Source organism: Haliaeetus leucocephalus, unplaced genomic scaffold, assembly GCF_000737465.1.
Source record: "Haliaeetus leucocephalus isolate CR32 unplaced genomic scaffold, Haliaeetus_leucocephalus-4.0 Scaffold526, whole genome shotgun sequence".
Taxonomy (NCBI): domain Eukaryota; kingdom Metazoa; phylum Chordata; class Aves; order Accipitriformes; family Accipitridae; genus Haliaeetus; species Haliaeetus leucocephalus.
Window position 1 is genome coordinate 6684222 of NW_010972962.1, and position 10092 is coordinate 6694313.

The following is a 10092-nucleotide window of genomic DNA, read 5'->3' on the forward strand; positions in this document are numbered from 1 at the left end:
TGGCTCTGTCAGACATGGGGGAAGCTTCTAGCAGCTTCTCACAGAAGCCACCCCTGTAGCCCCCCCACTACCAAAACCTTGCCACACAAAGCTAATACTGACTTGAAGTCATGTATCCAGTGTACAGAGAAAAGTAAGATTTTTCCATAATAAAGTTGGGGGTTGTCCTCCACTAAGACATTTTTTGTGCATTTAAGTCTTTAGATGCATTCATGTCACATTTTTCAAGCTTTTTTTCCATAACCTGAGGGCTAGATATGTGTTGCTTGGTTTAACAAGAGCAAGGGTTTTCATGTAATTATGTATTTCAGCTAGCACACTATGCAAAATCTTAAATGCTGCACAACTTTGCTGGGAATCATAAGACACAGGAGAGAGATCTCTTTACTGTTCTTTTGCTTGAAGATCTGCAAAAGGAAAAATCAGCAGTACATTTTTAAGTAGCAATCTAATATTACAAATCGGAGCACACAATGGAGGTGGTAGCAAATTCATGGTAGGCCCTGAATTCCTTCTACAAAAGTAGGATGAGTTAACACTGTGGTCTTGCCTTATTACTCTGGTTTTTTTCATTGTTATGTAGAGTTTGGACATAAAATAACCTGTATATTGAAATCCAAAAGTAAATAAGAAATGTTAAAACTTCTCTTACTTGTCACTGAGAAATACTACTTCTGCTAATGACGGGTCGTGAGGGTGGTCATCCCCCTGTCCCTGTCATGTCAATCCGCCCCAGTGAAAACCTGTATAACACATTCAGGCTCTGCTGACAACATGCAAACTCACCATTTGCAATTACCTCATGATGCTGTGCCTATAAGTCTAGCAGGGAGAAAGGACATCGTGTTTAGCACATTTCCATTTTTCCCATGCAATAGTTATGTAGAATTAACATCTAGCAGGGCAGGTAAGTAGTGCTTTAAATATTGGAAGATTTCCATTGAAATCCATGGCACAATGAATATGGTCTTTTATATAGCCATATTCAGAAATGCTTTGCTAAATAGGGTTTTTCAAGTAGTATGCTGATAATAAATCATGAGTACTTCAGGATTTACATAATATATCTATTACTGTTCTCTGACTGGAAATTAGTAATAATATATTTAATGTTGAAAGACATAGATGGGAGAGTTGCTTTAATAGCGCTGCTTGTGAGTCAGAGACATTCTTAATTAAGGTTTTGTTATGTGCGTTTGGGGGTGGTGTCAAAATTAGTAAAATTCCTCCCACATTTGCAAGAAGGACAATGGAAAGAGGAAATTAGTTCTTTTGCTGCCGATTTTTGTCTCTTAAAATGATTGCAAGAACTGCCCACTTAGGAAATGGGCAAGATGAGAATGTTGGTAGAGGGTGACAGGATTGTCGTAATATGGCCCTTATTAAAAGATACAAACCAGAAGGAGCAGCAACATGTTGGAACACTGGTGAAAGCATGTTATGGGTTATGTATTGGGCCAAAAAGGGAAAAGTAGTGGCAGATGTTACTTATTGGTGGCAGCTGCCTTGGAGAACAGTACTTTCTAAGGTGATGGGTAACACTAATATCTTTCACTTGTTTTAAGTGAAACAAGTTTCACAGCTCAACAGTAAAGTTGTGAGAAGTGAAAAGACCAAAGGTTGATTATCTATAGACTCCTACACCCTCCATCAAAGAAAGGAAAAAATTATCTGTGCAGTTCAGATGAGGACCCACTCTTTTACCTGTTCGGTGCCCAGCAGGCTCCGCTGCAGAGCAAAGGTGGTTTTAGTGTACAGAGCCAATATAAAAGACCTAAGTGGTGAAAAAAAAGGAGAAACATGATTAAAACTGCTTGTGATTATGTTAGAAAGCTTAATCTTTCTGTCAGGCTGCCTGGCTGCCATCCGTTAGGTGGCTGTCAGGGTCTCCTTGGTGCAGACCCAGTGCCTCAGGTTGCCGTAGTGGGGCTGTCTCAGAGCACATTTCAATGACAACCCGATCTCCAGGCATTCCTGCAGACTGGTCTTAAGTTTTACCAGATTTCACTTCCTAGCTAGTTGAAGAGCTTGCATGGAGGAGTTCTCATACCAGTAGCAACCAGGTGCTTGTTTCTAACATGTATCAAGATACTATGGTGCATTCTCTAATTCAAAAAATTACCAAGAATATGTCATAAGAACAAGAAATAATTTAACAGTGCCTAGATACTTTTTTCTACAGACAACCCTCAGTATCAACTTACTTCAGAAAACAGAGCCTTTTAAGTTATTTTGAAATAATAATAGTTTGCTTTCTTGTTTCACTGTTGAAAGATTTCTTTCCCAACACTTAATAATTTGAGTATTTAATAGGATTGTAAAGTATTTGCCTAAGCAGATAAAGCTACTGTAGTTACAGTGAGAAAACATGTATGAGGCATCCTGAAACTATTTGGCAAACAGTGGTCATGAAGATAATTGTCTCACTTGTTATTTCTAATAACACTTCCTACTGCTTGGGGTCAAATCCTCTTCTGTTTATCAGAACCATTACAGTCTTATCAGTGGGTTTATCTACAAGAAGGTACAGATACTTTGTGTCTTACTACTTTAATATTGTTGGGGGGGAAACAACTTCAAATTTTTACAGCCTCTATTTTAATTTGTTGAAAAATATCATTGCCATTCTCTGAAAGTATAAGAAAAAAATCTGTAAATAAAATATTAATATATCACTGTCAGTCTCCCTGCTCTTGAAAGTCTCCCTGCCCTTCCTGAGCATTTTTTGAGCAAAGTATTGAGGATTCAGTGTTTTTTAATTTATACCGACATCAGCCTAATGGGAAGGATTCTTCCTGTTTGGGATGAAGGAGCTGCTATGTAATCTCTGGCTTTCTCAGTTATTACATAGGTGCTGTGTGAGGCTCTTCTGAATCACAAGCAGTTCTGCAGTGGACTCTCTCTGACCCATGGAGGATACAAGCAAGTAGTTGGTACTTTATTGAGAAACAAATAAAGAAAAATTTTAAAAAGCAAAAAGAATCACTTCTCCAATGTAAACTTACTGAAGGTTGTGTACTTTTCATGTCTGCAATGGCGACTACCTCAGAATGGCCTCTTTCCCAGTTGTAGGCAAGAAGATTTCACTGCCACTGTGAAGCACTCTGAAACCTGAATGTGTAATGTATATCACAGGCTTGAGCTTTGGGAGGGGTATAAGCAGTATAAAACTATGTTTTGAAAGCCATCTTCTCTGACCTGTGTAGGTTATACACCATAGGTCCTTAATATGGTTACATGGAATGGTAAGATTTAATGTGGAGATTTTAGTGCAAGTGAGCCTTTTTACATGCATTTATAAGCTTGAATGGAAACAAGTTGTTGCTATCAGGAGGGGTATCTGGAAATGGAATCAACAAGATGACTGAGATTTAGTAGCTTAAAGGCAGGAAGTGGTTTTCATTCCCCTTTTTACTTTCATGGCTTTTCTGCAGCTAGCTTGTAACTGGAATTTCCACAGGGGCCTGTTTAGTTCAAAGCAGCTTCTGTCTTGCTGTGGCCTGAGAAGTATGCAAAATTTCTACAATCATCTTTTCTGTGACATCTCACTGTGTCTCTGGCCATCCCCAGCCCCTGGTCTTTTGCATGGTATACAGCAGGATAATGGTTGCCTTGCTACAGATACTTCACTAGTTTCTGCACTGGCAAAAACTTGCTTTTTCAGGTTGCCATTCACTCATCCAGCATAATTTACTGCAAAAGGATTTAGGCTGGCTATCAGCAAAACAGCCTGCCTGCCAAAGTAGTGAAACAAGATACATAAGAGTTTTGTGGAATTTCCCTTGCTGGAGATTTTCAAGAACCATCAGAAAAATGGAAGTTGAGAGTGCCTGAAGTACACGAGACCCTTCCCCAGTGCAGGAGGCAGGGCTTGGGCATCTCTTGGGTGCCTGCTACTTATGCTTCTGTTATTCTATGGCAAAGGAACAAAGCTGGGATTGAAAAAATATTTAAGAAACAACTCTTCTGAAAGACCAGAAACCCCAGTCATACAAGGCCCTGTTTCATTGCGCTCTATGTAGCTTTTGCAACTAATAGAAAAAGATTACTGAACTTCTCTGATCTATCACAAACACATGCTTAAAATACTGTCATTCAGGATCTGTCTGGTTTAATAGTTACCTCTGGGAAAAGGGCTTTGTCCTGAAATTTTCACAATGCTTGTTTTCCTTCTTAGCATCACAACACCATTTCCTTTCCAGGAACTGACAAAGGCCAGCAGCTCAGGTGTTCGCCCTGCAGAGATCAGTTGACCCTGCAGATACTTCCATAGCCTGGAGCTCTGTTAAAATAAACATGCATGTATACACCACTTTGAAAATTTATCTTCCACAGCAGCCCTGACTGTGATGTTTTGTCATATTTTCCTTCTTTCCTGAAGACAGCCAAAGGATAATCAATATAAGCGTGTGTCACCAGATTGTCAACCACCACCACTACTACCGCAAGTGGCTGGGGATGCTCTGAGGCGCACGCTGCAATCACATTGCAGGATGTGTTTGCAGACTTGCAGGAATAAGGGTAGGGAAATCTAGTCCCAAAGATGGCTTTTGGTTTAATCATAGTTATAATAATCTTATAATAATAATATAATAGATATGTAGTTTCTTCATTCAAAAGACCATGTACTTCTTTAGATTTAGTTAAGTAGTTGATTTAATAAGAGATATTGCACATTGTTAGCCTGTCTGGAATTAACACTATCAATACTAACACTAATACCACTCATTACTAACACTGTATCCACATGAACTGAATGTCACTGACACAAACTAAATTAATTTTCTTCCTGTAAGTTTATCATGTCAAGTTATGGCACAAAAACTGTTCTACATTTTACGAATTATTATTTTACATTACTAGTTGAGACATGAGTAGACCCATTACATTCCGTGGAGTAAGATTTTTCTCCTGAATAATAGCTTTAGTATCTACCATATGTAGAATGCATTTCCACCTCTCTAATTTCTATTGCAGATTTATTGACATAAGGTCATTGTGTTTAGGGTGAGGCTGTTTGTTCCTCCTGAAAGATAAGACTGAAAGACCAGAATAACCTTAGTCGGCATTGATTTATTTTTTTTTCCTGTTGTCTGTGACATCTCCTTTCTTACTGAAAAAGCTCTAAATTCTGTCTTGTGGAAAAAGTCTTGGAAGTTGAAAATTTTTTTTTTAAAAATCTTGAGATATGAAATTGACTTTTCAGAAAACCTGTCATATAGCAATAACTTCCCTGTGGTATTTCTAGCAATATAACTTCTTTTGTCAAATAAAATGTAATGTGAAAATTGTAGTTTCAAGTTCTTTATTTCAGGAATACCATATTTCTTAAAATCATTAATGTTAAATACCACCAAAAAAGAAATTGAGAGGAAGTAGGAGGAAACTGTCTCTGATTTGCTTACTTTGTGAATCTGACAGCTGTTTATCTATAGGAATTGCTACATTCATCCTCCAAGATGAGGTCAGTACCCCTGTCATCTGTGTGAGCCTCCTGGGGTCTAAAAAATGGATGTAGTGCCCTATATTTATATCCATCCCCTACCAGTTGTCCAGTCAACAGTTCCTATAAAACAGAAGTTCGTTAAATATTAGATTTATTAAAACATGCTGTATGATCATCTGAAGACGACAATGTGTAATTCCATGTTGTTAATACCTTAAGCTTGTGTAAGTTGTCGCTAATTCTGCAGGCATTGTGCAGATGAGAGCAGAAACTTGTGAGGGCTCACCTTGAAGGCTTTCTTAAGGACAGTCTCAAAGTCATTTGAAGGAGGATTTTGCTTGAGTATGTATGGGAACTAATCCTCCCTCACCCCAGCCTCTGCTGCAGCAGAGCAGATGGGCCACAGCTGGGGCAGCAGCGGTACTTCACCGGATCACTTCAGGTACAAGGCTCCACGCTCCTGGTTCTGAACACTTGGTCCAAATTATTGCCAGCCAGCAAGGTTGGGACATTTCTGAAAACTAAATTGGACTTCTCCATGTGCAGAAATTGCAATCAGACCTTCAGTATCTATGAGACTCTTTAGCACTTCTGGACTATATGTTCTCCTTTACTGAGTGAATCAAATATGCAAGTACTTCCATTTCAAAGGATGTGGGGAGTTACTGTTGTCCCTTCAGCTTTGAGTGAGCTGAATGAATGTGTTCGTGATAACAATTAAGTATATAGAGAAGGTTTGAACCATGTGTGAACAGTCATTGGGATAGCTTTATAGGTTTGGGTTGTTGTTTGTTTTTTTCAAAAAAGGAAAGTAAAACAAGCCCCGAAACAAAAATGTGTGCCTGTCACAACCCCAAAAGCTTTTATCTGTTTGCATGTCAAGGAAAGTCTTTAAATACATATAGGCAGAATCTCTCTTTTAGACAAGAATTTAAGCATTTAAAGATAAGCACGTGTTTGAAGGCAAATAGATTTGAGCCTGAGCCCATGCTACAAAGCTACCCAACATATTTGGGCTTGATATACTTTAAAATGCAATTTATCCTTCAATGCATTCAGTAAATAGTTCATGTTAACAGACATGACTTGTCAAGACACCTGTTGCTTCTAAAACTCACCCATTCTGTGAGCATTTTTTCATTTCTTTAGTAACACTCATCATCTTTGTTTTCTTTAATAATATAGTGCTACCTAAGGATCTGACTCTTCTATTAAACAAGAAATTTCCCGTCAGCTTTCCTAAAGAAGGCACATTTTAGATACAGTAAGCAAAACCTGTGTGTTTATTCCTTGTTAAAGAAATACTCTGGAAATATTACACTTCTAGAAAAAGGCACAAAAAAATTGCATGATCTTCCTATGACTGTGGTAGACTAGCCAATTAATTTCTGTGTTCATCAGTAACAGCCCTTGCTATTTTTCATTTCAAAGTTGCAAAATTAGCTTGTTGCATCTGTTACTACTGAGCAAGTCTTTTTTAAAAGAAAGGAGATAGAAATGTAAATATATTGGGGTGTTTAAAAAAAAAAAAAAAAAGCTAAAGAAGAGTAAAGCCTTAAAGGCAAAATCCTGTAACAGTTTCTGCCTGGAGAAATCTTGATGACAGTATATATGCTTCTACTGTAGAGGCCTAAGCCAGAGTTTGAGAATAATCCTTTGAGACATAATTTTGATACATAATGATCTGGTTACACTCCATCCTGAAACCTGAGAAGTCGTGGACATTGTTCCTGCCTGTTCTCACTTTCCCTCATAACTTGAGGCAAATTACCTCTCCTGTGTCAATATCCTTCCTCTCTTTAGATGTTATATAGTGCTAAAACAAAAGCTCTATTTCAGTACATATATACTGGTTAAAGTGGTCAGATTTAAATGTGATACGAAAGCTCTTAATTTTCATCTTCAGCAATTAAACATCAATACAATCATTGTTCCTTTGCCTTTGTTGTTCAGTTTAGACTCTGTTGTAATTATTAAAGGTTGATATTAAACCAGCTTTTTTTCTGGATGCTGGCTGTAGTTATGGATGACAGCAACGTGAAGACACCCAAGAAGATGCCCAGGGTGAAAAGCCCTTTGTGCCAGAAGTACCATGGAGGTGTCGGTGTTCTGTTGCATGGGGTTACCTGGCAGCTATACTCGTCACTGCGAGTGTCACCATTGTACATGGTCTATTCTACAGTTTGGCTTTGATGGGGCAGTAGCCATTTAATGAAAACATCTGATTTATTTTTCTTCTTCCCCAAACACAGTTATTGTTCAATGCCAATCCCCTCCAATTAAGGGAAGTGCCCAGCATGTTCCCTTTTAGAAGTCAGCATTCTGAGCAATAACAAATGCTGAAAAACCTCTCTATGCATGTAATCTCTCTCTCTTTTTCTGCCATATTTTTTACAATTTTTTGTTTGTTGTCAGAATTCTATGAGTACTCACAACATAGAGGATGATAAATGGAAATGGCACATTTTGCTATGCAGGATAATTCTATCTGTTGTGGTTAGTGGTCCACACTGAACCTTTCACATTTATACTGAAATCGTTTTAGTATAAAACGAGACCAGACATGGTCAAGCCTTTATTATTTGGTGTACAGGGTCTTTTTCCTCCAATCTTGCCCCCTTTGACGGTTGCTGAGCATTATGTGTCACTTTCTTATCTTTTAAGTTATGACTTATAATTCATACTTAACATACTGCATGATTGACAGTGTTAAATATAGTTCTAGACAGTTCATTTAAACATTCATTTTGCAAGTATTTATGAATTTTGTGCAATTTTGCATGCCAGATACTTCTGACTTTTCTAACACTTCTCTAAGAGCTTGGAGTTAAGCCTGCTACTCTTTTCAGTCTTTGAAATGTAGGCAATACATTTGTATGTAGGTATGAGTCTATAAGAGCAATTATATGCTTTTGTTTTCCAAATAACTCAGAGTTACTCCTGGCTGCAATGAAAAGAAGTAGTGGCATTACTAGGTATAGTTTTGAGACAAAATTAGTTCTAAATTTGCCAGTTCCCAAGTACCATCATATAAAGCCTAAACTCAGTGTGCTGCATTGACAGTATTTTCCATGAACACTTGGAAATTATCATGAGTGTTTCTTACTCCTTTTGAAAACAAAAGTTAAATAAATACATTAAAAAGGATAAACTGAATAATACAAAGGGCTGAAGGACTCAAAATCAAAACAGGGAACAGAATGTACGTTACATAAAGAGCTTTTACTGAGGAGACGATAACCCCCTGTGACTATTTAGTAGAATACTGTGAGAAGAAATTATAGTTTATGTTAGAACTTGCCTATAGACTGACTTCGACAAATCCACTTAATTTTAATTTGAACTCCTCTGCTAAGAATAGAAATGCCACACATAGTACGCAGAATCCTAATGGTATTTTCTAGAATCTATTATATATCACTGTAAGACTTTTTCTTTTTAGAATATATTTAAAAGGCCAATTTTGTTTGGGATGCTAATATTTTCTAAAGTATGGCTTGAAAACAGTAGTTGGCTGTATCACACAAATGTCGGGGATTTTACCAAGTACTCCCTATTTTCTGATAGCATTTCATAATCTTTGTTTTCTTACTTGCAAACAATGAGAGAAGTTTGGGGAGAGCAGTGTAGCTCCCCTTCTAAGTAGATGTATTCAGACAGTTAAATGAACGTCTCTAGTGTGGCTGTTCATTATGAGATAAATGGATTTTAATTTAAACATTATACTATTGTTAGTGCTACTAGAAATGAATGGTTCCCAACCCTGGGTATGAGCCAGCACAGATGTGATCATCTGCTTCTGAGTCACCTGGGAAAGTTACTGCCTGGTTTTGTGCCTGTGGTCCCCAACAGCGGTATGATTCATGCAAAACATGGCAGCGTTTTGCTTTAGGACTGTGGAAAAGCATTGCTTATGTAGTTTTGTTGGGTAACAGTGAACAAGCTAGCTGAACTTAATGTAAACTCAGTGTAAAACTCATGGGTGAATTAATTTCTCTTGTGACTTGATCTGCTTTGATGAAAGGCTGGTGTCCAGTCATCCAGTGTCTAGTCATGCACTGTAATGCCAGATGCTTATCCAACCCCCCCAAACAAGTACTGCTGCTGGCTGACAAGGTGGGGGCTCTGCGCAGGCTGTGATGAGAGGTGAGGTGGAGGCAGAGTCACTGCTGGGGAGTCACTGCTCTTGAACACGCAATTCATCTATGCAGTCTGACACTACAGGAGGATGCAATGCACAGATTTGGCCAAGTGCTAGTTGTGAGTGATAAATGTGGAACAGCAGACTGACAGGAGAAACAGTTTTGGGGGAACTGGCTAAAGGACCTCCAACATTATCCCAGACTGACCAAGAAAACTACATTTCCCTGAGCTGTTTGAGCATCCTTCTCACACACAAAGATGCTGTTTGTGTGGAAATGATATCGGTAACTGAGGCGTGCCATTTAATTGGATAATTTCAGGTGTATTCCTTGTATCTGTTTTCAAGTTAGTGCATTTCTGAAAAAGATGCTATTCTGTTGTTTTATTTTAACTATAAATATTGTAAGTGAAAAATGGAATTTCGTAAAAGTATTAAATATAGAACTGAAAGTAATACAGTAAAATTGGTTTTAAGACTTTGTTGGTAAAAAAAAAAAAAAAAA

At 37.9% G+C, this 10092-nt stretch overlaps 1 protein-coding gene across 1 annotated transcript in view; it reads left to right on the top strand.

Moving 5' to 3' along the window:
- PRKCE (protein kinase C, epsilon) overlaps window positions 1–10092 on the top strand; it is a 300600-nt gene that overhangs the window by 173937 nt on the left and 116571 nt on the right. The window lies entirely within an intron of this gene.